The following is a 26,911-nucleotide window of genomic DNA, read 5'->3' on the forward strand; positions in this document are numbered from 1 at the left end:
ATCTCCTCCCTGTCATAGAGTGATCTTCATTTTGCACACCATGTTTCTTCTTTAATAAACAGCTTTCATTCTTTCCATGAAGATAAATGTAACATCTAGAGCATCATTAAGTACTGGGCTGTCACAACGGAATGCTGCCCCACTGACTGACTTGTTAAACCTTCTATTTGCAGCCTGTTTAAATAGAAATCCTTTTCCAACCACTGGCCATCTTCATTATTTCTAAGCAACATTATCCAAAATGTGATGACATACTTAGCTATTCCCATTTTAGAGGATGAATGCATTCGGGGTTCATCAATTTTATTGTGTGATTCTAGTTCAGCCTAAGAATTTGTTATGTATCTCACCTGTCTGGGATTTCCAGCAGAGCCCTAGAAAAAAGCATGCACTGATTGCCAGGGTATCCAGAGCAAACAGCGAGGGCTTACATAATTTCTGTATAAGGACTTGGACCTCAGCTTTAGTTCATACCAGCACTCCACGGATTTACAAGGAAAAGTGAAGGAAGACTGTACATGGCAGTAAAAGAATTTGGGTCTCGTAAGGACATTCTACTAGCAAAGGGTGGCCTGTGAATAAAGGCCAACTCTGCCCTTGAGTCCAATAACTGATGCCAACGAATGCCATACCAAGTTGCTTAAATAAAGAATCATACTCTTGGCAACAGGCTTTGTAGCAAATTGATACTGGGGGATTAAAACAGAGCAGGGGCCTCCACAAAACCCAGAACCTTACCTTCTTTGGTTTATAGTCTGCCTGCTGTAAATCTATGCTGAGGAAGGGAAAATATTTGGGGATAGATCATAGAACATATGTATATTTTATCTGCATTGCCCAGTACGGTAGCCACTAGCCACATGTGGCTATTGAAATGTAAACTGAACAAAAGTAAAATTCAGTGCCTCCATTTCACTAATCATATTTCAAGCACCCGAAAGCCAGCATGGGGCTAGTGTCTACCACACTGGACAGAGCAAATACAGAACAACTCCATCAGTACAGGTTCTATCAGACAGCGCTGCACAGTATCACCAGGTTTAACACGGTCTAGTGATTGAGTCACTGCAATGGCGAGAGGTAAAGATGGAGTTCTGTAGAGTGTTTGTGGTTTTAACTTATGGTGATAAAATGCAAATAACATTACATTTATCATCTGAACCATTTTGAAGTCAACAGTTCAGTGACATTAAGTGATATTCACGTTATTGTACAACCTTCACCAGCACCCTTCTCCAGAATTCTTTTCTTCTTGCAAAACTGAAACTGTCCCCATTACACAACATCCCCCCCGCCCCCGCATTCTAGCAACCACCATTCTACTTCCATCTCTATGAATCTGCCTATTCTAGGTTCTTCATAAAAATAGAATCATGCACAGTATTTGCCCTTTGACAAATTTGACTGGCTTATTTCACATGGCATAATGTCCTCAAGTCTCAGCCAGGTCACAGCATGTGTCAGAATTTCCTTCTTTTTAAAAGTTGAATAATATTCCTATGACCACATTTGGCTTACTCATTCATCTGTTGATGGCCACCTGGTTTGCTATATGATTATTGGTGGTTATTGTGATTGATGCTTCTATGAATTTGAGTGTACGAGTATCTCTTCAAGTTGCTGCCTTCAATTCTTTGGGGTATATACCCCGAGATAAAATTACTGGATTATATGGTAATTCTATTTTTAATTTTTTGAGGACCCACCATTTTGTTTCCCATGGTAGCTGTGTCATTTTACATTCCCACCAACAGTGCACATAGGCTCCAATGTCTCCATGTCCTTGTCGATACTTGTTCTCTTCTGTTTTGCTTTCGTTTTGGAAAGAGTCATCTTAATGGATGTGAGTCTAATAGAGAGTTTTGGCTTTCCTCTTTATGCTCTGGTCATACCTAACAGTTTTCTGAAGGAGGACTTAAGAGCCAGAAGAGGTAAATTTCCTACCGCAACTAGAAAAGGCCATTTGCTGAGGACCATAAATAGCATGGAAAGCCTCCTGATGGTGACACCAGGATTCAGAGGGAGGAGGAATAAAGGCAATAGTAGCATTAAAGACACGCTTTATTATTTTCATCATCAGCCTTCACTTCCTCTGTCAGGCTAAATATGGGACTGTAATTCCCTGTGGGGACCATCAGATATCCTGTTGTTGGCCTAACAAACCACAGGCTCACACAGAGTTTCCCAAGAGGAGACAGAAAAACATAAATAATTAGGCTGGCATTCACTGGACAGCATTTTCTCAACCTGAAGGCTTGTTACGTGTTCCAAAACACGAAACAGAGTCCATGGTTTCCTAGGGCAAAGAAACTGGGCAATTTCTGAGACTGTTCACTGGCTTTTTCTGAGCACTCTGATTTAGTTGTTTCTAAAAATAAATTACAGAGATACCAGGCTTTGAGGAGGTTTAAACAACTCATCTGTCTTTTGAAATACAATGCTGGTGAAGAATCCTGTTTATTGTGACAGAAAGGTCTCCAGGAGTGACCTCTGAGGTCACCACTCCAGTGACAGAACTCATGCTTTACTTAGTAGGAAATGCCATTGGAATCATCACAGGCCCCAAAGGGCACCAGGACGAGGAGGTTGTTGCTTTTTCTCTTTGTGATGATGAAAGTGAGGGTCAGGGACCTTGCCCAAGATCACAGAGCAGCTGGCACATGGCTGAGAGGCAGGAAGAACCCTGATGTTTCCCTTCCTTTGGGCTTGTTCACACATCTCCCTCCATGACATGGAAAAGCCCCACAGGGCTTTCTACTCTCTTCCAGGTAATGGATACCTAGCATATTAACACCCAGAGACTCTAGGAAATATGTTAAGCATTTTGTTTTGTTGTTTCTAACAAAGTAGATGAAATGCCAGCAGGTGTCAGTAGAGCCTTAGAGTTTAGCTGAAAAGTTGTACTGGGGTGAATAGATGCATATGAACTTCATTGAATGTTTCCAGATTAAGAGAAGCAAACAAAACAAAACAAACAGTAAAAAACACTGACTTAGATATATTTCTTGAATTGCTGAAAATAAGCACATATGTTAACAGTCTACATAATGCCCCAAAAGGTATGTCTTCAAGCGCAGGGCTGCATGTTTCTAGAAGGATCGTTCTAGAGTATACTCATTGGCTCAGTGGTGACATGTTCATGATAGGATTCCGATTACACCGAGTGCCTCACTCTGGTCCAGTCGTCCTGAGTGGGCTCAAGCAGCCTGGATGTAGGGAAACCAGCCCAAAGGATCAGTTCGATTCAGACGTCTAAATCAGCAGTTTCTACACTTCCCCAGTAGCTTCTTCTCTTCATTTTCTAATCTTTTCCAATTCTACTTTAAAGCTTATGTCAGACCTTCCAAGGAGAAGGGTGAGAAAGGTCCTTTCAGGGACTCTGTGGCTAAGCTGGATGGTTTAGGGAAAAAGGAAGGAGGAGGAGAAACTGCCTCTAATTTCCCCCTAGTGACTTACAACCTCTCCTCTGGGACTCCTTGTTCTCACCACGCAGGCAGGCGTCATTGCCATTTTCCAGGCAAATGGCTTGGCCTCACCCTTTACCTGTCTCCTCTGTCCCTGGGACACTGGGACCATCATGTACAAAACAATCCCTTTCCCAATGAAAAAGGCAGCACAGGCGGCACAGACATAACAAAACTAAACAAACAAACAAAAGTGTATTTGCACAGGGCGTATACATCTCTTTATCCCTTTAAAAACATCTGGGAGGGTTTTTTTTTTTTTTTTTTTTTTAAGGCTGTGAAAGCAGTATTTTGAATGTCCTTTGCAGAAAATGTAAGGCAAAAAAGTATACAAAAAGAAGTAAACATCCCCCCCCCCCAAATCCCATTACTGACATGAAGAGCTAGCCACTGACATTTTGATATTTGAGTTTTTAGCTTTTTTTTACACAGACATAACTTTGTCATCCTAAAATAACTAGTCCCACTGCTTGCCAGTCAGCACCACCTCAGGTAGACTTGTTCTTTAAACTCAATCTTATCTCTAGATTTTGTTCCAGAAGCATCCTTTTCAATCTTTACTCAAAACAGCATGCTGTCAAAGCAAAAAATAACACAGGCCCTGCGATACTCTCTAAGTATGCTACATACTTTTTTCTCCAAAGGGAAGACTCAGTGTCATCCTCCTTCATCTTCTGGTGTGTGATGTTTTGTTCTCAAGGAGGATACTGGCAGAAGTGGTGGAGTCCTCTTAACTAAGTCTGTTCTGGGACACCTGGGTGGCTCAGCAGTTGAGCATCTGCCTTTGGCTCAGGTCATGATCCTGGGATCCTGGGATCAAGTCCCACATCAGGCTCCCTATAGGGAACCTGCTTCTCCCTCTGCCTATGTCTCTGCCTCTCTGTCTTCTCATGAATAAATAAATAAAATCTTTAAAAAAAACAAAAATGAAGTCTGCTCTAAGTTAACTACAGACTTCTTAAGCAGAGTGTAGTCCAGGGACTAGCAGCATCACCTGGGGATTGTTAAAAGGCAAATCATGAGGCCCTATCTACTAAATCTGTCTCTAGGGCTGGGGAAGAGAAACCTGTGTGTCGGTGAGCTTTCCAAATAGTTCTTTTGCAAATTCACATATAAAAGCACTGTTCTGAACCCATGCCACTCAGTAAAAAGTTTAGCTCCTAGAACAAGAGCATCAACATGTCCAGATGGCTGGTTAGAACCGTAGAATCTCAGGTCTCATCTCACCCAGACCCGCTGGATCAGAATTTTCATTTAATAAGATCCTGGGGTGACTCATAGGCACATTTCAGTTTGAGAAGCACAGGTCTAGAAGAGGGGTCCTTCCCCACCTGGATATTTACTTCCGTTGCCCTCCTAGAGAGATCTAGTTTCCTAGATCTCTGGGAGCAGAGATTTCTCCGGGAAATCTTTGGTTTTCTATGGGAGCCGATGGTTTCCTACAGGGTCCTGGGCTGGGATATCTGGTCTTCTAGAAAGGATCTTGGGAAGAGCTCTCCATTCCTGATTTACTTTGTTTTTGTCAGATACCTTCCTACGTGGGCTGAACAAATCTGCATTCACTAGAAGGGAAATTGTAACCTACACACTTTGATTCAAGTGCTTGCATGGGGGTGGGGCAAGATGGTGGAGGAGTGGGGGTCCTCAACTCACCGGGTCCCACCAACTTACCTGAATAACTTTCAAACCATCCTGAAAACCTACAAATTCGACCTGAGATTTAAAGAGAGAACAACTGGAACGCTATAGAGAGAAGGGTTTTTGCTTCTAACAAGAAGCTTATTCTTGACTCAGCCCGCTCACACAGCTACTCTGTACTGAGCAAAATGACTAGAAAGAAGAACTCACCACAAAAGAATGAGAAACAGTACTCTCAACCACAGAGTTACAGAATTTGGATTACAATTCAATGTCAGAAAGCCAATTCAGAAGCACAATTATAAAGCTAAGGGTGGCTCTGGAAAAAAAGCATAAAGGAATCAAGAGACTTCATGACTGCAGAATTTAGATTAGGTCAAAATTAAAAATCAATTAAATGAGATGCAATCCAAATGGGAAGTCATAACAATGAGGGTTAATGAGGTAGAAGAAAGAGTGAGTGAATAGAAGACAAGTTGATGGCAAGAAAGGAAGATGAGGAAGAAAGAGAAAAACAATTAAAAGACCATGAGGAAAAGTTAAGGGAAATAAATGATAGTCTCAGAAGGAAAAATCTATGTTTAATTGGGGTTCCAGAGAATGCCGAGAGGAGCAGAGGGCCAGAAAGCATATTTGAACAAATCATAGCTGAGAACTTCCCTAATTTGGGGAGGGAAACAGGCATTCAGATCCAGGAGACAGAGAGGTCCCACCCAAATCAATAAAAACCATTCAACACCTCCACATTTAATAGTGAAATTTGCAAATTCCAAAGACAAAGAGAAAATCCTTAAAGCAGCAAGAGACAAGAGATCCCTGACTTTTATGGGGAGGAGTATTAGGGTAAGGGCAGACCTCTCCACAGAGACCTGGCAGGCCAGAAAGGGCTGGCAGGATATATTCAGGATCCTAAATGAGAAGAACATGCAGCTAAGAATACTTTATCCAGCAAGGCTCTCATTCAGAATAGAAGGAGAGATAAAGAGCTTCCAAGATAGGCAGAAACTGAAAGAATATGTGACCACCAAATCAGCTCTGCAAGAAATATTAAGGGGGACTCCGTAAAAGAAAGAGGAAGCCCAAAGAAATAATCCACAAAAATAGAGACTGAATAGTTATTATGATGACAATACATTCGTATCTTTCAATAGTAACTCTGAACATGAATGGGCTAAATGATCCCATCAAAGACGCAGGGTTTCAGACTGGATAAAAAAACAAGACCCATCTATTTGCTGTCTACAAGAGACTCATTTTAGACCTAAGGACACCTACAGCCTGAAAATGAAAGGTTGGAGAACAATTTACCATTCAAATAATTCTCAAAAGAAAGCTAGAGTAGCCATCCTCATATCAGGTAAATTAGAATTTATCCCAAAGACTGTAGTAAGAGATGAATAGGGACACTATATAACACTTAAAGTGTCTATCCAACAAGAAGATCTAACAATCATGAATGCCCCTAATGTGGGAGCTGACAAGTATATTAATCAATCAATAACCAAAGACATACTTAACCATAATAATACACTAACTTTAGGAGACTTCAACATGGCACTTTCTGCAAATGACAGTTATTTTTTTTTTAAGATTTTATTTATTTATTCATGAGACACAGAGCGAGAGAGAGGCAGAGACATAGGCAGAGGGAGAAGCAGGCTCCATGCAGGGGGCCTGATGTGGCACTTGATCCCGGGACTCCAGGATCACACCCTGAGCCAAAGGCAGATGGTTAACAACTGAGCCACCCAGGTGTCCCCTGACAGATCTTCTAAGCACAACATCACCAAAGAAACAAGTTTTTTTGTTTTTGTTTTTGTTTTTTTTAATTTATGATAGTCACAGAGAGAGAGAGAGAGAGGCAGAGACACAGGCAGAGGGAGAAGCAGGCTCCATGCACCGGGAGCCTGATGCGGGATTCGATCCCAGGTCTCCAGGATCACGCCCTGGGCCAAAGGCAGACGCTAAACTGCTGCGCCACCCAGGGATCCCCGAAACAAGAGCTTTAAATTATACACTGGACCAAATGGATTTCATAGATCTATACAGAACTTTGCATCCAAATGCAACTGAATATACATTCTTCTCAAACACACATGGAACTTTCTCTAGAATAGACCACATACTGAGTCACAAATCTCTCAACCAATACTGAAAGATTAGGATTGTCCCCTGCATATTTTCAGACCATAATGCTTTGACACTAGAACTCAATCACAAGAAGAAATTTGGAAGAAACTCAAACACGTGGAGGTTAAAGACCATCCTGCTAAAAGATGAATGGGTCAACCAGGAAATTAGAGAAGAATTAAAAAGATTCATGGAAACTAAAGAAAATGAAGATAGAGCTAGCTGTTCAATATCTATGGGATACAGTAAAAGCAGTCCTGAGAGGGAAATACATCTCAATACAAGTATCCCTCAAAAAATTGGAAAAATCTCAAATACACAAGCTAACCTCATACCTAAAGGAACTGGAGAATGAACAGCATAAAACCTACACTAAGCAGAAGAAGAGAGTTAATAAAGATTCGAGCAGAACTCAATGAAATAGAGACCAGAACTATAGAAGAGATCAACAAAACCAGGAGTTGGTTCTTTGAAAGAATTAATAAAATACATAAGCCATTAGCCAGCCTTATTAAAAACAAAGAAGACTCAAATTAATAAAATCACAAATGAAAAAAGGAGAGATCACAACCAATACTAAAGGAATACAAACTTTTTTAAAAACATATTATGAGCCAATAAATAGGCAATCTAGAAGAAATGGACACATTTCTGGAAAACCACAACCTACCAAAACTGGAACAGGAAGAAATATAAAACCTGAACAGGCCGATAACCAGGGGGGAAACTGAAGCAGTCATCAAAAACCTCCCAAGACACAAAAGTCCAGGGCCAGATGGCTTCCCAGGGGAATTCTATCAAATGTTTAAAGAAGAAACAATACCTATTCTACTAAAGCTGTTTGGAAAGATAGAAAGAGACAGAATACTTCCAAACTCGTTCTATGAGGCCAGCATCACCTTGATTCCAAAACCAAAGACCCCACCAAAAAGGAGAATTATAGACCAATATCCCTGATGAACACAGATGTGAAAATTCTCAACAAGATACTAGCCAATAGGATCCAACAGTACATTAAAAGATTATTCACCATGACCAAGTAGGATTTATCCCGAGGATGCAAGGCTGATCCAACACTCGTAAAACAATCAACGTGACAGATCATATCAACAAGAGAAAAAACAAGAACCATATGATCCTCTCAATAAATGCAGAGAAAGCATTTGACAAAATACAGCATCCATTCCTGGATCAAACTCTTCAGAGTGCAGGGATAGAGGGAACATTCCTCAGCATTTTTTTTTTTTTTAATTCATGAGAGACACAGAAAGAGAGAGAGAGGCAGAAGCAGGCTCCATGCAGGGAGCCCGATGGGATACTCGATCCCAGGTCTACAGGACCACACCCTGGGTTGAAGGCAGTGCTGAACCGCTGAGCCACCTGGGCTGCCCCATTCCTCAGCATCTTAAAAGCCATCTATGCAAAGCCCACAGCAAATATCATTCTCAATGGGGAAAACACTGGGAGCCTTTCCCCTAAGATCAGGAACATGACACTCTCACCACTCTCACTACTGCTATTCAACATATTACTAGAAGTCCTAGCCTCAGTAATCAGGCAACAGAAATAAATAAAAGGCATACAAATTGGCAAAGAAGAAATCAAACTCTCCCTCTTCACAGATGACATGATACTGTCTATAAGGAACCCAAAATACTCTGCCCCAAGATTGCTAGAACTCATACAGCAATTCAGCAATGTGGCAGGATACAAAATCAATGCCCAGAAATCAGTGGCATTTCTATACACTAACAATGAAACTGAAGAAAGATAAATTAAGGAATCAATCCCATTTACAGTTGCACCCAAAAGCTTAAGATACCTAGGAATAAACCTAACCAAAGAGGTAAAGGATCTATACCCTATAAACTACAGAACACTTCTGAAAGAAATTGAGGAAGACACAAAGAGAAGGAAAAATATTCCATGCTCAGGTATCAGAAGAATTAATATTGTGAAAATTTTTATGCTACCCAGAGCAATTTACACATTCAATGCAATTCCTATCAAAATACCATGGACTTTCTTCAGAGAGTTGAAACAAATAAGATTTGTGTGGAATCAAAAAAGACCCTGAATAGCCAAAAGAGAAAACCAGAGCCAGGGGCATCACAATGCCAGATTTCAAGTAGTACTAACAAAGCTGTGATCATCAAGACAGTGTGGTACTAGCACAAAAACAGACACATAGATCAATGGAACAGAATAGAGAACCCAGAAATGGACCCTCAATTCTATGGTCAACTAATATTTGACAAAGTCCAGAAAAGACTATTTACTGGAAAAAGGACAGTCTCTTCAATAAATGGTGTTGGTAAAATTGGACAGCCAATTTTGCTGAAGAATGAAACTAGACCATTCTCTTACACCATACACAAAGATTAACTCAAAATTGATGAAAGATCTAAATGTGAGACAAGATTCCATCAAAATCCTAGAGAAGTGCACAGGCAACACCCTTTTTAAACTTGGCCACAGCAACTTCTTGCAAGATACATCTATGGAAGCAAGGGAAACAAAAGCAAAAATGAACTATTGGGACTTAATCAGGATAAAAAGCTTCTGCACAGCAAAAGAAACAGTCAACAAAACTAAAAGACAACCTACAAAATGGGAGAAGATGTTTGCAAATGACATATCAGATAAAGGCCTAGTATCCAAAATCTATAAAGAACTTATTAAATTCCACACCGAAGAAACAATCCTATTATGAAATGGGCAAAAGACATGAACAGAAATTTCACCAAAGAAGACATACACATGGCCAACAAGCACATGAGAAAATGCTCCCCCCATCACTTGCCATCAGGGAAATACAAATCAAAACCACAGTGAGATACCACCTCACACCAGTGAGAATGGGGAAAATTAACAAGACAGGAAACAACAAATGTTGGAGAGGATGTGGAGAAAGGGGAACCCTCTTGCACTGTTGGAGGGAATGTGAACTGGTGCATCCACTCTGGAAAACTGTGTGGAGGTTCCTCAAAGAGTTAAACCTTACAATCCAGCAATTGTACTGCTGGGGATTTGCCCCAAAGATACAGATGCAGTGAAACGGCAGGACACCTGCACCCCAATGTTTATAGCATCAAGGTCCACAATAGCCAAACTGTGGAAGGAGCCTCAGTGTCCATCGAAAGATGAATTGATAAAGAAGATGTGGTCTATGCATACAATGGAATATTACTCAGCCATCAGAAACGACGAATACCCAGCATTTCCTTCGATGTGGATGGAACTGGAGGGTATTATACTGAGTGAAGTAAGTCAATCGGAGAGGGACAAACATTATATGGTTTCACTCACATGGGGAATATAAAAAATAGTGAAAGGGATTAAAGGGGAAAGGAGAGAAAATGAGTGGGAAATATCAGAGAGGGTGACAGAACATGAGGGAACTCTGGGAAAGGAACAAGGGGTAGTGGAAGGGGAGGTGGGCGGGGGGTGGGGGGTGACTGGGTGAGGGAACTTGACAGGATGAGCACTGGGTGTTATAATATACTATATGTTGGCAAATCGAACTCCAATAAAAAAAAATATACAGGGGAAGCCTGGGTGGCTCAGCGGTTTAGCGCCGCCTTCAGCCCAGGGCGTGATCCTGGAGACCTGGGATCAAGTCCCACATCGGGCTCCCTGCATGGAGCCTGCTTCTCCCTCTGCCTGTGTCTCTGTCTCTCTCTCTCTCTGTGTCTCTCATGAATAAATAAAAAACATATATATATATATATATATATATATATATATACACAAAAAAAAAAAAACTGCTTGCGTGTGGAAACAAGAGGAGGCATGATGCTACAGAGATTGACTTTCACCTTCCCTATGTCTGTGCTGTGAAAATAATCAGTGGATGGCGCCATCTAAGATGTTTAAAATATGGGACCTTCTCGTTACCTGTTACATAAACCCTGATCCATGCAGAGGTTTGGTGTTTGGTTCAAGTTAAGAAAAAGTCAAGGCCTATCTCAGTTGGCAATTCTCAATGTGGCTCATTGCTCTAACAGTTAACTGGTTGTCATTTGCTTAAACAACATAAAGCAGGAATTTATGCAATCTGAAATACAGATTTCCTTTGTACTGTGAATTCTGGTATAAGACTCATTTTCATTGATGGGGTTCAGGGCAGGCCACCCCAGAGTGTGCCTCTTTGGCATGTGGATTATTTTAAACTGAATACATTCAAGGCCTAATAAACTCAAGAAGAGCTTTTTACCTCTCTCTTAACTGCCTAAAAGAATTTAGATAGAGGCCTGTACCAGGAAGAGAGCTATTACCAAAGATAACTATTTTTCTTTCTCTTTAAAACAAGACAGTCTTCTCCATGGGGCAAGACATCATTTGTTTCCAAACATTTGTCCTTCCCATCTTCCTGCAAATTGTCTTCCTTGCCTTTAGCCCCAGATCCTTACCCTCTTCTCCTTAGGTCAGGATGGCATGTACACCTAATTACCTGATTGCCAGAGAGCCTTTCCTGTCTTGTGGGGCTCCTGTATACACGTAAATAGATTTTTCTCCCGTTAATCTCTCTCTTATTAGAGGTGGGTGTCTCAGCCAAGAACCCAGAAGGGTAGAGAGAAATTCATTTTTCCTCCCATAAAACCATGCACTAGAGGGAAACTCTGAAGCTTTTCAAGATTTCCACAGGATTTAATGCTGCAGTAAGACAAGACTGCAAGGTGCTTAGAATGTAAAATTGCAACATTTCACAAATCTCCAGATGAATAATCAGAATGGAGTAACTATATCTTTATATTAAACTAGACACTTGGTTTTCAGGAAGGCATTTGAGCTTCAGAGAGGCTTATGAGACTGTAGAGGCAATGCAGGTAGAACCCTATGTGTTTTCTCTTACACATAAGAGAGTCTATACATATAAGGGTCTATACATATAAGGTGAATCAAATGATTTCAGTTGTTAGGATAAGATATTAGCTGCCATTAAATCGTCAGTACTTAACTTCGAAGACAGACCAAGTGAAAGACATTTCCAGCTGGTAAACTATTATCAGAATACTATGTGGATATTACTTAGGGGTCAGATTAATAGTTCCCAGAGCTTGTTGTACCCTGGAACTCCCCGCTCCAGGGAAGTTTATAAGACATTTCAGAAGCTTGGATGCCTCTCCTGGAGATTCTCATTCACAATCTGAGCATAGTTGGACCCTCAATCTATCTTTCAGACACTGTCGATAATTCAAATGTGAATCTACAGCTTAGAGCCACTGAACCAGACGATGTGTGCTACATTTGGTTTAGGCCAGTGTTTTTCAAACTTTAACATGTATTGTGTCACTTGGGAATTTTGTTAAAGTACAGGTTTAGATTCAATGAGTCTAGTGTCTGTGCTAAGGAGTCTGCATTTCTTACCATCTTCCAAGAGATGCCATGTGGGCTAGCTTGACTTCTGTGCTCTGTTCACACAAGAGTGGCAGTGTTTGTACATTATTTCTGGAAAAATCACATACCTGGTATACCATTAAGAAGTTCCACCAATGAAAAAGCAGCTCTACTCTCCTTTATGCCAGCTTTTCTCAAGTGGTGCCCCGATCAGCAGCACAAGCATCCTAAAGGAGTTTATTCGAAATGCCAACTCTCAGGCCCCACTTATAATCTACAGATTCAGCCACTCTTGGGGATGGGGCCCAGAAATCTGCATTTTAACAGGCCCTCTAGATGATTCTAATGCAACAATTACATTATGCTAGTATCAGAGCATCTGGTACTCATCATGGATAAAGATAATTGAAGAGCATGTGGAGGTGGCCTCAGGAGGATAGGCTTGTCTGGTTTTGTTTTTAAACAATTTAATTGAGGTACAATTTATATATAATGAATGGCCTATGAGCTTTTGATTCAAAGTTTTCAAATGCTAACTAAGCATCCTTTGGGTGAGTACTGCCAATGGAGACACATCGAATTTTAAATCTTCATTCCCCTGTTTTGGATTAAATTCACATACACATCCCTGTGTGTGCTGAAGTATCGTAAAGAAAGTTACAGGCATGACAAAAGCAGAGCAGCAGCCAGAAGGAGGCTGGCTAAAAGGATTTCCACAGACACAGCAAATTCAGTTGCTGGTAATGTTCCAGGATCTTAGTAGGCAGCAGGAGATGGCCCTGCAGGAGCCAGTTAGAAATAACAGCTCCCCTGGATTGCAAGAGAGGTGCAAGCACAGAATCTGGACAGGCCGGGCCTGGAAGCCTGGGCTTTAGGAAGAACACTTAATTAGATAACTGGTGCAGAAATCAGATGGGGGCCTGTTTCTCAGAACTAGGGTACTCATGCCACCACTGGTCCAGGGATCAGGCATGAGCACCAGAGCTGCAGTCAACAAAGCATCAGGACTAACTACAGGCCAAGTGTCTGTGTTCCTAAAGTCTTGTTCCCAGTAGCTTTTGTCCCAGGGCTAAGGTAGGGCCTGGCCCAGGGACTGACCCAGGGATTACCAAACCCCAAGGGCAGAAACAGGAGAGCAGAGAGGCTAATGATTTAGGCAGGACTTGACATAAACAAAACAAAAATTCACATTTGTACCCTTCAAATGCGCTCATCTAGGATGCTGAATCCTCTCTAAAATTAAATGGGAGCAGATCTACCAATGTTTGTTTATCACAGACCAACTTCTACATCATGTTAAGAAGAAAAAAATAAAACAATTTTCCCTTTTATATCAACAACTCCGGGTGATCTCCTAAGGGGAGAGAAATGGAGGTCGAAGAGCATCAGTCACAAGGATATATCCATGACAATGCTGGAAACTCCCTCCTGGCCTGGGACAGAAGGCAAACAGGCAGACAATGACAGCATTGAAGGCAAGAACAAACCAGGCAGAGAAACCTGAAAGCCACCACAATTGTTACCTAGAGAGAGGAAGAGTGCAAGATAGAGGCTGAAGAGTCTCATGTACAATAAAGGAATTCCACTTGCAATCCCAGATACAATCCAGTTGATAAACCCAGAATGAAAGGGGAAATTAGGGAGCCCATGATGACCAATAGTGAACTACTAAAACTGGGGCCCAATCATGGGGATTTTGCAGAAAGAAATCCAAGGTCAGTAGAGTGAACAACTCAAAAGACTAATCACAAAAGCCTTTGGGAAGTCAATAAGAATTCTGATAAAATTTTCAAATCTCCAAGAACCTAGAGAGGAGAGAAGAGAAAAGGAGGAGCAACCAGGGCCCTTTTTTTTTTTCCTGAGATGGTAATGAGTGTCTTCCAGAAAAATAGAATTTTTTCATTTGCTGTTCTCTGCCTTTGGGAAAAGCTGATCAAGGTAAAAGGAGGAATGTATTAAGTTCCATCTGGTTCTTAAATCACCTTCAGAGCATTGGGAGTGAGTATCTGGGCAGGAAATAAGGGGTCATAGATGAGTATGTGTGGCTGTGTGTGAAAGATAAATCTGGCTGGGCCTGTATAATATTTTTGCTTTCCTAGTCAAGATTAGTTTAGTCACTTATAGACAGTCAAAACAACCTGTCAGCCTGGCTGGTTATCTTGACAACGGTAGGTAGTTAGGTCAAAAAGAACCTCTAAATAGTCATAAGAAATGAGAGAACACTGTGCTGTTCTGGGTCATCATTCAGAAGCCCAAGTGTCAAATTCCCCTACCAAACGGGTTTCTGTTCATTATCACTCCAAGAGACAACTTTTGAATTACCTAAGACTGCTTTTATCAATACCCTATAAAATGTCCTATTGCATCCATAGCACCTTGTCTCAAGTAAGCACATCCTATGCCAGATATCTACTCCAATAAATAGACTGTTGAAGGGAATCAAGATACACCACCCCCCAAATATGACACTCTAGTATAAAAATTATTTTGAGCCGAAGGAATCTGAATTCCTGAAATCCCTTAGCTTACTAAAAAAAGCAGGGCCTACCTAAAAGAACCCCACTGTCATGAATCCCTACTCAGGAGCAGCTCTAAATTTCCCTTCTGGAAGACGAAAAGTTGGCTCCACACACAGAAATTGTCACAAAATTCTCATGTCGATCTATTCTCCTAAGGACCCATTTAACGCTCCTAAAAATCATTTGCTATCCTAGAAGTGGTCTTTTGCTTCCTTTCTTTCCCTTAATAAGAGGATATACAAACTCCCAAATAGCCCTGATCCTTGGAGTATTTACTTCCCGCTGTGAGGCTCCATGTACATAAAATTAAAAATTAATAAATTTGCATGCCTTTTCTCTGTAAATTGGTCTCTTGTCAGTTTATTTTGCAGATCCAGCTGAAGAGACATGAAGAAGAAAATGAAGTACATCTATACATTCAGAATACATTAATGCCTTATGTTCACTTGTGCTTACAGACTTTGAATGATTAACACGATGTTCTTTCCTGACCCAGGTTAACAGAGCAGCTCTGTTCCTACAAACTGCAGAACTCATTCAAAACCAAAATGAGATATTTGCTTTATTTTATGTGACATTTTTTGGGAACCGCATGGAGAAGTCTAAAATAACTGAAGAATTTTAAGATTTTAAGAAAACCAAGAGCATTCTGTTCTATGCCAGTCAGAAGCCAGCTTTGTCAAAGTGCATTTTGGGGCTCAACTGTCAAATCTGCAAAATCCTGGTGGTAAGAGAAGTATCAACAGTTGGTGCATTAAAAGGTATTCATGAAGTTGTTTCTCTGGTGGATGCCTGTACTTATAATCCCTAACATCACATTCCTCCTGACATGTGCCAGCTAATGACACTGGCAAATTAAGCCCTGCCAAAATGAATACTATCTTACCATGCAGAGGCCCTGTGATAAATATAATCAATCAAGGAGCCTCTGGCACTCTGGCCTAGAGTTATCAGCCTGTAGCGCTCATCACCTCAAATCTAGAGGTACTCCCATAAACTAAATAGGACTTTCAATAAAGGATACTAAAAATACCTAAATCAGTGTGTTTCAGTTTCATTGCCTTTCTATCCTTTATGGAAGAGTTTCCTAACCGTCCCAGGTGACAAGAAAGGTGGTGATGGGGGTGGGTCGGGGGGGGGGGGTTGGGAAATATGGCAGCAAGAAAAAGGAATAAAAGAATATGTATGTAAGGATGAACCAACGAATGTCTAGATTATGCTGCTTTCATATTTCTGGAAAATGTTGGGCCAAGAATGCCTCTATGACATTGTTTGTTGACTTTTTTATGCAAAGCAGTAGTTCTGGAAGAGTTTCATTTCTGTAACTTCAATAGGCAAAAATAAGGACATTAAAAGAAAAAAAAGGTTTGGAAAATAGCTGAATACCACTCTTCCCTTGCCACCTGGGTGGAGATTCATACCAGAATAATAGTGCTTCATGGAATGCTACAGTAAAGAAACCTAACAAGGCTTTCTCATGCTTTGTTGACCAGACACCCTCCTTTAAATATAGGCTCTTGTGACTAATGTATTTTGCAGACCACCAATTTGGGAAGTGCTACTATATGATTTCAGCTCCCACAGATAAGGACATTAACTTTAACCTCAAAAGTACAGTAAAATCTTACAATGTTCAGGGGGAAGTCGTTGGTTGGATGTAAAATGAATTCAATGCCTGGGTTCAAGATACCAGCGCTGCCGCTTACTGGCTGTGTGACATTGGGCAAGTTACTCAACCTCTCTGGAACTATTTCTTCCCCTGTAAAATGATAATAACTATGCCCATCCCGGACGATTGTTCTTAGAATTAAATCAGATCATATATGTCAAGCATTTTGAACATTATCCTGTATTCAGTATAAACTAAAAACTTCCACTGGTACTGCTCTTATTATTAATTATCGGGGATCATCAGCCAACATTTCTATAAAGGGCCAGAAAATAAGTATTTTAGGCTTTAAGAAGGCCACATATGATGCTGTGTCATATGGTTTTTATGTTTTGTTAACAACTCTTTAAAAAGGTAAAAGCAGTTCTTAGCTCATTGGCCATACCAGCTCAGGTTGATGATGGCTGGGTTTGGGCTCCTGGCTGCACTTTGCAAGCCCCCAACTGTGATCATTAAACTTGCTCCAGATCATAGTGCTCAGAGGTGGCAAGGTCTCATATGTGAGGTGAAGTTCCTACCCATCTCCTCATGCATCTTATTCTTTCAAGATCAGAAAACATACAAACACGTATAGGCTTGTTTTACACATATACTATGTTCACAATGGCAACTTCTACCAGCAGTGAAAACTGGAGCTATGTGGTAAGTAGAGAAGCAATTTAAAGCTAGTGACAGTTTTCTCTCCCAGGGGCCAAAGGGTGAAATCCAAACTTCATATTATGCTTCTGGAGCAATTAGAGTAACTCATTTTGCATTCCCTTGGTGGAGTCATTTGATAACACTCACAATTAGGGCAAAATGAGCTGCTCTGGGCTAGGCCTAGAGCATAGAGGCTCTTCTTAGGAAACCTGTCAAGCTGATGAAACACAACAGTGAGAGCTTGAGAGGCCCCTGCAATGAAAACCTGTCCCTCACAAAGTCCCTGCATTCTGCAGAGAGGCACCCAGGGGGTTGGAAGGTTTCTAAGGAAATACTGGTAACACCAAGAAAATCCACCTCAGAGATCATAGAGGTTTACCATCTTAAAGACCAAGAAAATGTACATGATAAAAATTTTATATGATAAAATACAGTACATTAAACTCTATAAACAGTATGAGCCCAACTATGTATAAAAGTAATTGTGTGAATTAAAAAGACACGCTGGGGTGGCTGTAGGGAGTGGGGAACGGGGTTTCCTTTGTGGGAAGGATGATACATTCTAGAACTAGACAGAGGAGGTTGTTAACACTGTGCTCTACTAAATTGTCCAGTCACTTTAAAGTGGTTCATTTTACACTATGTGAATTTCACTTCAGATTAGGAAAAAAAAAAAAAAAAAAAAAAAAAAGACATGGAAGATGGGGTAATACACTCTTTGGAGAAGGGTTATTTTCTTTTCTTTTTACTCTTCTGCACTTTGTACTAGAATGTAGTAGAAGTACTTGTTTTACCATGAGCAATCCTCCTCCTGTGTTCAGGAAACACCAGTGAACTGTATAAAAACGCATAGTCCATGCAAATGTGTATAATGACTGCCAGTGTGCTCAGTGTTGCTGCAGAGGAGGGCTCTAAGCTATAGCTCAAAGCTTCTTCCCCACTTTGCTCCTCCCACAACTCCAAGGAAACCTCACTGATTCAGATGAGAAGACTCCCTAAAAGGACAATAAAACCTATGTTAGCTCCGACTCCCAGTTCCTGAACATAGACTTTGACAAGGAGGTTTACTTTTAAGTAAGTTTGATGCTGTGAGAAATGACGGTAAAAATCCACCCTTGACTAATAATTAGAGGATTTCAGAAGAAAATATATAGGTGTTTTTATTTATTTTTAATTTTTCTTAAAATTTGAGAGAGCGCGAGCACATACATGTGTGAGCAGGAGTGGGGCAGAGGCAGAAAGCGGCGGGGGCGGGGGGGGAGGAAGCAGACCCCCTGCTGATCAGGGGGCCCTACACAGGGCTTAGTCCCACTACCTATGGGATCATAAGCTAAGCCCAAACCAAGAAAGAGTTGGGGACTTAACCAACTGAGTCACCTTGCACCCCAAAGAGAGATGTTTTTAGAATGCCAAGAGGCTAAAGATGCAGACACAGGGACATCCAGGCCAGGGCTGGTCCACAGACAAGTCCCAAGAGCTCTTAACTACTGAGTGAGCTCCTTTGAATTGCAGGATCCACAGCCAGTCCCATGGCATATACACTCTTAGAGAACATATTTTAAACAAATTCACGGTCACTTCCCCACTCTGTCCCAAAGTAACCAGGCCCTCACTTTCTGATAACCATATCATCACACTGGCAGTTAATCAGACTTAAAATCTAGTCTTAACCTTAGCTTCTCTAACCTCACCCAGAAACAAACCCTCTTGATTCCATATTCAGAGGTTTCTCAGGTCTTTCCTCCACATGTCACTGGTTACCACCCAAAACAACTGATTTTCTTGAATTATATCTCAGTACTTCTCAAACTGTAATGTGCAAAGTACCTACCAGACCTTGTTCAAATGTAGATTCTGATTCATCAGGTCTGGGGCAGGGCCTGAGATTCTGTTCTCACAAGTTCCCAGGTGATGCTGCTACTGCTGATCCAGACAAGACTTTGAGGAGCGATGCTCTCAGCCACATGTTATTACCATGTGTTGATCTTAGAATATAAAGACTGTGTTGCATCCCTCCTACAACACAAGGCATGACCTTCTGTTACCTCCCTAGAATCTTCAGGATGGACTCTACGTCAAGTATCTTGCTTGGCACTCCCAGTAGGGCATATGTTTAGCCTGATTTTCCAATTTCCCAATCAGAAGTGTCCACTCCAGTCTCCACACTGGATCTGCCATTGCAGGGGCAATAATTTCTGCTTTGAATCTTCTCATGTGCTAACCCCCATGTGCACAGCCTTCTGTCTTCTGGTGGACTGCATATCTACACTGTAGATATCACTGTAACAGGACCAGCAGGCCCTCCCTCTGCTGGGAGCAAAGTCCTGCCTCTTTTATGGAAATACTTACTCTCCCACCCCCCCTCCCCTGCTCCCCAACCACAGAACCTCCTATCTTAGCAGTTTGCGGACTGGCTTTGGAGATGGTAATATGGCCCAGATTAGGCTAGGGACTTCTACATAAATACAAGTGTCCTCCAAAGCAACTAATCTGTATCCTCCTTGGCATCTAGTATACTTTTTCTTGAAACAGATTTCTAAGCTCTTAAAGGAGAAAATAACCTCAAAGTCACTTGGCAAAACTCCCTACTTTTATAAATGAGAACAAAAAAGCCTATGTAGTAAAAATGATTTATCCAACCTGAGAATTCATCAAAAAGTAATTCTTGGATGAGTAGCTGGATAGAAGAAGGTAAAAAGGGGGAAAAAAAAGACGGGCATCTTCATTTATAATGTCAATGAAGTGAACACATTAGGTAAATATTAGCATTCATCTTAGTGTAAGTATATTCATATTGTATGCTGGCTGAGGTCTAGAGCTAAGGTTCTCAATGAGCGACAGACAGGTCTGTCACTGGTACACATGGTGTTTAAAAAAATGAATATGTTTGTCAACATTTTAACATCAGGAGATTTCATGTAAAAAAAAAATCCAGATGTCTAGAATCTTATGGAAAAAAAACTACCATCTTCAACCATCTAGCAACCTTAAGAGCCATATTCTTACATAGTTGGAAAATTGTCTGGAAATAGGTAGATGCTGCCCTCCACCCCCGGAGGGTATATTTACCCTCCAACTTGTTACTGTCTATACCTTCCCTTATTTGTCCTCACCTGGACCTCCTTCATTATTCACATCATCTTCCTGGCTTCTGTAGGCAGAATTTGCAACCTGTGGTCTAAAGGAACTTGGTCGCATGTAGATAAATAACTAAGTTCAGGGATGACAAAGTGCCACCATGGATGAGATACTGAAGTACTGAGTTCTGGAACAGATGGTCTTTAAAAGTAGAATGAGAACCGAGGGAACAAGAGAGATAGAAGGGGGTCATGGGAGGCCCAAGGAGACAAGTGTCATCCACTCCACAGATAAGCCAAATGAACGCAGCCCTCCTTCCAAAGGCAGAGAGAGAATGATATTTTCAGCAATAAGACAAACGAACCACATTATCTTCATGTGCAAGAAGAAAACACCTAGATGGGATGAGGCACTTAAAGCTTACAACACACACCCACTCATTTGCTGATTCATCGCTCACAGCTCTGTCCTGAAAAAAAGTTCCTAAACTGGCCCTCACTGCTTCACTTCACATATTCATGAGCCTCAAAAAACATGGAGGTGATGGGGTAAAAAACTTTAATCAATCAGTAAATCAGGGCTTGGATGATAGGAAGCTGAGACTTATAAGTTACCACTTTAGCATCCAGTAGGCATTGGCTCAGGTGAGCCTGGGCAGCAGACCAGGGAGCTGGTGTAAGTTCTTCAAGAGAAGCGGGATATAAACACTCCTCATTGAGCTTCTCCACAGGGCAGTGCTTCTCACACTTGTGTGTGCATCAGAAGCACCAGAGGGCTCATGAAAGCACGAGGTTACTTGATTCAGTAGGGCTGGGGCAGGGCCTGAGAATCTGCATCACTAATTCAGTTCCCAGGTACTGCTTGAGCTGCTAGTCTGGAGATTACACTTTGACAACCACGGGCATATATAATACAATTAAAACTCCATGTTCAAAGAAACAGCATTTTAACAGGGAGTGCTCTGAAACAAGGCTATTGCTAGGGTCACAGGTGCTAATTCATTTTAATGGTGCTTTCTGTGTTCTTACTTGTGAATACTAAATCAATGGCTAGGCTAGTATAATCCATAGGTCTACAGATTAACCTGTTTGCTGTAGTCAATCAATTTGATAAAAATTTAAGTTCACAGTCATTGTGAATTTTCAACTAAGTCCATTTGTACACTAAGCAACAGGACCCAAACTTCATCCTGCATCAGAATCACCTGGCAGGGGCACCTGGGTGGCTCACTGGTTGAGAATCTGCTTTTGGCTCAGGTCATGATCCTGGGGTCCCAGGACTGAGACCCGCAAAGGGCTTCCCACAGGGAGTCTGCTTCTCCCTCTGCCTCTCTCTCTGTGTTTCTCATGAATAAATAAATAAAGTCTTAAAAAAAATCACCTGGGAACTTAGTTTAAAATAGATTCCTGGGCTTGGCCCCAGAATTTCAGATTTCTTGGGTTGGGGGAAATTGCATTTTTTAGAGGCTCCCAGGTAAGGCCAGTGGTCTAATCCCTCTGAGAAGCTCTGTGTTTGGGAGGAGAAAAGCTAGGTGAGAGGAGGGAGGTTCTACAGGGCTTTTCCCACGGAAGTTTGTAGTTAGCCCTTCCACTTAACATAATTCAAGTTCAGCAAAGTGGTTTTGTCATTCAATCCAGTCTACTAAAATAAGATTTTATTATCTGTAATAAACTACCTGACTTTATCTTTTTTGTATACAAAAAAGAACACATAACATTTTTATAGTTTAATTTCTATGGTACTTATTCATGGGCTTATTTGAGGACTTGGTTACAAAGCATAATTTATAGAGTTTGCCAAATATTTACAACCTGCATGAAGCATAATGAGCAGTCTGGAAATTGTCTAAATTCAGTCCAAATCTTTGCATTTTGAACCTCATAAAAACAGCTTATTTTTGTAATCAAAGGAAAATTCAACTTAGTATAAAATAACACACTTATTTTTGGGGATTTTAAATGAGGGCTGCATTTCCATCTTATGTACAGTGACTCTGTGATTTCAGTTTGCTGTGCAGTGCCAGCTGTAACTTAATGAAAGACATCTGAACTCCCTTCAACAAGCCAGAGACAAATTCCTTCCAAGCTGGTTGCATTCCGAGAGAGAAAAAATACAGAAGAGAAACCGAGTTGCTTTTCTAACTAAGGAACACAGTTATAATGTTCTGTGTTATTTGCAAAGAGATGAGGATGATCCAGGAAAAAAAAAAAAACGCTTTATTACAGCTCAGAAAAAAACTGGACAATACCATTTTCTTGCGACTGCTTTTATTCACAGGCATTTTAAGCGACCTATCTGATTCACCTGTTACCCAAAGGCACATATATTAGAGGAAGAAGTGGCCAACAGTTTGCTAGCCATTCCTTTTAACAGAGGGTTTTTTTTTTTTAAAGAAAGGAAAAAAGCTAAATTTTCTAACTGAAGGACAGGAGGGATTAAGGCAAACATTAAATAATGATCTAAATTGGAAAAAGGAAGACACCAGGTTAAAACCTCCAGTCTGTTGTGGATTCTCAGTGACAGTCCCCATGTATATCCTGCAAAGGGACTCTAAAAATAACACTGTGGAATCCCAGACCTTTTAAGTATAAATGCATCCCATTTTCTCAGGCTTCTTGTCATCAAATTTTCTCAGGCTTCTTGTCTTTCCTAACTTCTCTTACAACCAAACTGGCGGTACAAAACTGGAGGTGTTTAGCAATCAGAATTATACACATTTATCACACAGGTTAGAATTCATTGATTCTGTCAATATAAAGACCTCAGTAAAGTGGGAATTTATTGAGCACCTACTAAATGTTGGGCACTGACATTCCTAGATATTGGGGATATAGCAGTGAACAGGACATTGCCCTAGTCAGCAGAGGAAGAGAATAATGAATAAATGGTATATAGTGATCAATGCTATGAAGACAGTACAGCAGGGTAAGGAGTGAGGGAGACCCATGGAGTGGCAAGATGGGGAGCTGAGGCCATATTCCAGTAGAGACATAAGAAATGTGAGTGAGAAAGCAGTGCATGTAACTGGGGGAAGAGTGTGTTCAGGCAAAAGGAACAGCAAATGCAAAGTCCCTGGAGCTGGAGGGAAATACAAAAGACGAGAGAGGAAGAGAAGGACAGAAAGGAAAAAGTAGTGCGGGTGGCTTCTTACAGGGCCTTGTAAGTCTTGGAGTGTTGTGATCTGAATCACATTTTCAAAGCATCCCTCCAGCTGCTATTTTGAGAAAAGACTCAAAGGGGCAGGGCCAAGGCAGAGAACCCAGTGAGGGGAGATGGCCTGGGGCACACTGTAGTGATGGCGGTGGTGAGAAGCAGCTAGATCCTTGGGACAAGGGTGTTTGTAATAGGCAGATGTGGGAAGCAAGGAAGGCGTCTGTGGTCTCAGCAGCTTGTGAGGACAGTGGGTGAAGGCTGAAAGGTCTAGATTTGGATGTAAGTTGACGATACCATTCGGCATTTATTTTGTAGGGCAGAATGGATGTAGAACTGAGTACAAATCTTCCTTTTTTTTAAGATTTTATTTATTCACGAGAGACACAGAGTGAGAGCAAGAGAGGCAGAGACACAGGCAGAGGGAGAAGCAGGCTCCATGCAGGGAGCCCGACGTGGGACTTGATCCCAGGTCTCCAGGATCACGCCCTAGGCTGAAGGCTGCGCTAAACCACTGAGCCACCTGGGCTGCCCTGAGCTCAGATCTTCCAATGAGGTACAGCGCAAGGCAAGTTCTTGCCTCTTTAAGCAGAGAAGGCAGCTGAAGGAAATACAAGCCGAGCTACAAGATGTTTTCTATACCGGTGTCCTCTTTTATTGAAGAAAAGCACAATCATATTTTTGCAGTCACATGTGCTGGAAAATATTTTCTATTTATTTGAAACCTCAACTCTGAGAAACTCAGATACTATGCAAACTTAAAATATCCACTTGAAATAAAGAGAAAAAATAACAGAGAATCCCATGGGGAAAAAGGAAGAACAAAGTAAAATGGCTTTGGCTCAAAGTCAGGAAAGGTTCCTCCTCCCTGTGAAAGCTGATTCTCTATGGAGAGTATATAAAGCTGAAAGTTGGCCCATTAGCCTGGATGAAAAGTTTGGTAAAGTAGTTTTTGTTTGGTTGTTTGTTTTTCAGAATGGTCAGGTCCTAAGTGTTGTAAGAGTCGAGAAATTAAAAACAGACTCAAGAATCTCAGAGGATAAATACTCCTAAACAAGTTCTATACTAGAAACTCTCTCAGGCAGCCTGGATGGCTCAGTGGTTTAGCGCCGCCTTCAGCCCAGGGCCTGATCCTGGAGACCCGGATCGAGTCCCATGTCAGGCTCCCGGGATGGAGCCTGCTTCTCCCTCTGTCTCTCTCTCTCTCTTTCTCTCTGTATCTCTCATGAATTAATAAATATTTTTTTTAAAAGAAACTCTCTCGATTTATCTCTCCCTGGTCAGACTAGTACCTGTCAGATGTTCACAAAACAAGCAAAAACCCCTGACCAGGGAATGCTAAACTCTCACAGTTACTAAGCTAACATCCAATATGTTGGACCCTTTGTTCTCACTTTGCATGATTACTATGAGTTACTTGTTTATTTCCAAACCTGTTTATGTTCATTGTAATTTAAAAATTATATGAACCAGAGCATGTGCATGGCTCAGTTAACCAAATGGAGTGCCCAACTCCAGATTTCTGCTCAGGTCATGATCCCAGAGTCCTGGGATCGGGACTCACATCAGGCTGTGCACTGGGCATGAAGTCTGCCCAAGATTCTCTCTCTTCCTCTTCCTCTGCCCCTCATCCTGCTTGTACGCTCTCTCTCTCAAGGAAATAAATGAAATGGACTATGATAGCAATCAAACCAGGGAAAGCCAAAACATGGGATTTATTGATTTGAGCCATCTTCCTAGGACTGTACTTGCTCAGGGCATAGGTGGGGTGGCAGTAGTATCACATGGAATGCCACGAAGCCTGAATGTCAGGCCAGACTCTGGCCCAGCCTGATTTGTAGTCGTAAGTTCTTTTAACTCTTTGGCCTCTGCCTACTCATCTGATGTGGTAGGAAGTGCTTCCTAAACTCCATTTCCTGTTCTAACATTCTGTGGCTCTGTGATCATCAGAGCTAACACTCACTAAAAAGCCTTCTGTACTAAGCACTTTCCATGTACTAACTCATGCAATCCTCATGACAATCCTAAAAGCAGATACTTTGGTATTACTCCCATTTTACAGATAAAAGAAAATGAGGCACAGAGGAGTAAGCCGTGTGTCTATGCCATACAGCTGCTAGCGAACAGCAAGGATTTGAGCCTTGGCAACCTGGTCCCAAAGCCCAAGCCTACATCAAGTCATACCGTCTGCAATATGACAAGCTGACAAAAGCCAGAAAACACAGGTCTGCAAAACTGTCTTTTTGCAAAATTTTGGGCAGCCCAAGATCTGTATCTGATTAACAAATCTTTTTATGAGTGGTCAGCATGGACTTCTGGGATTGAATGTTGCTATGGCAAACAGCGACTAAAAACGACCTCTGTGGCAAATATGCAGGCGTGACTACAGAAAACAGGAACAATACACATTTAGATCAGAAGGGTTCTCTTAAGAAACCATTCAAACTGGTGTTGATCTAAGCAAAATCATAAAAGAACTTGAAGGCTTTGCAATTTCTGTTCTCCCAAAGCAAGATAACTTGTAATAACAGCACAAAACCAGCAAAACCACCACAAGACAGAAATGTAGGCTCTCCTGTGATGTGGAACATCCATTCCTGGCTCTAAATCCTAAGTATGGGAGCATCTCGGACTTCACGCACATCTGAGCCATCTATGGCAGGGGGTGGGAAGGGTCTGGTTAAAAGAACGAAGATTGTGGATCTATAGGTCTGTGTGGACCTGATACTCTAAAGTATAAGGAGCTCCTAGGTGAGGCTGTGTTGCTGGAATGCGGACCATACTTTGTGAGTGGTGGTAAAGAGCCTACAGGGTCTCAAGAGTCTACAGAACTCATTTCTGCCACCAGTTAGCTGTGGGCCAGGTTTAAGTCTTCTATGCTTGGATTTGTCAGATGATCTTATCTGTATGTTCTCAGTCTAGCTGTAAAACCCGATATCTGCAACAATGGTTTTCTCATTCAACCCTACACTGAGTTTCTTCTGTTAGGATTAAAATGGGAAAATAAAATGCCTTCCTACCCCCCTCAAACCCATGTCTCTGCAACAGGAGAATCAAGGCTAAGCCCTCCTCACATCTATTATAGAAGGATACTTAGAACTTGCAGAAAAGTGATTTATTTTTGAGGCTTTCTACTTTGGCCAAAATCACTTTGAAACTCATTAGCCAGGGCAATGGTATACTGGATATGGTATTAAAAGATGGATCATGCCCCCATTCTTTAATAACTTCTAGGGCTGGAGCGGGGGTGGAGCTTGGATAGCTTTATCATCTAGACTTGCACT

The 26,911-nt window shown here is 41.4% G+C and overlaps 1 protein-coding gene across 11 annotated transcripts in view; it reads right to left on the bottom strand.

The window, feature by feature from the left end:
- PLCB4 (phospholipase C beta 4) overlaps positions 1-26,911 on the bottom strand; it is a 419,571-nt gene that overhangs the window by 106,426 nt on the left and 286,234 nt on the right. The gene's annotated exons all lie outside the window — the stretch shown is intronic.

This window comes from Canis lupus, chromosome 24 (assembly GCF_011100685.1).
Source record: "Canis lupus familiaris isolate Mischka breed German Shepherd chromosome 24, alternate assembly UU_Cfam_GSD_1.0, whole genome shotgun sequence".
NCBI classification, from domain to species: Eukaryota; Metazoa; Chordata; class Mammalia; order Carnivora; family Canidae; genus Canis; species Canis lupus.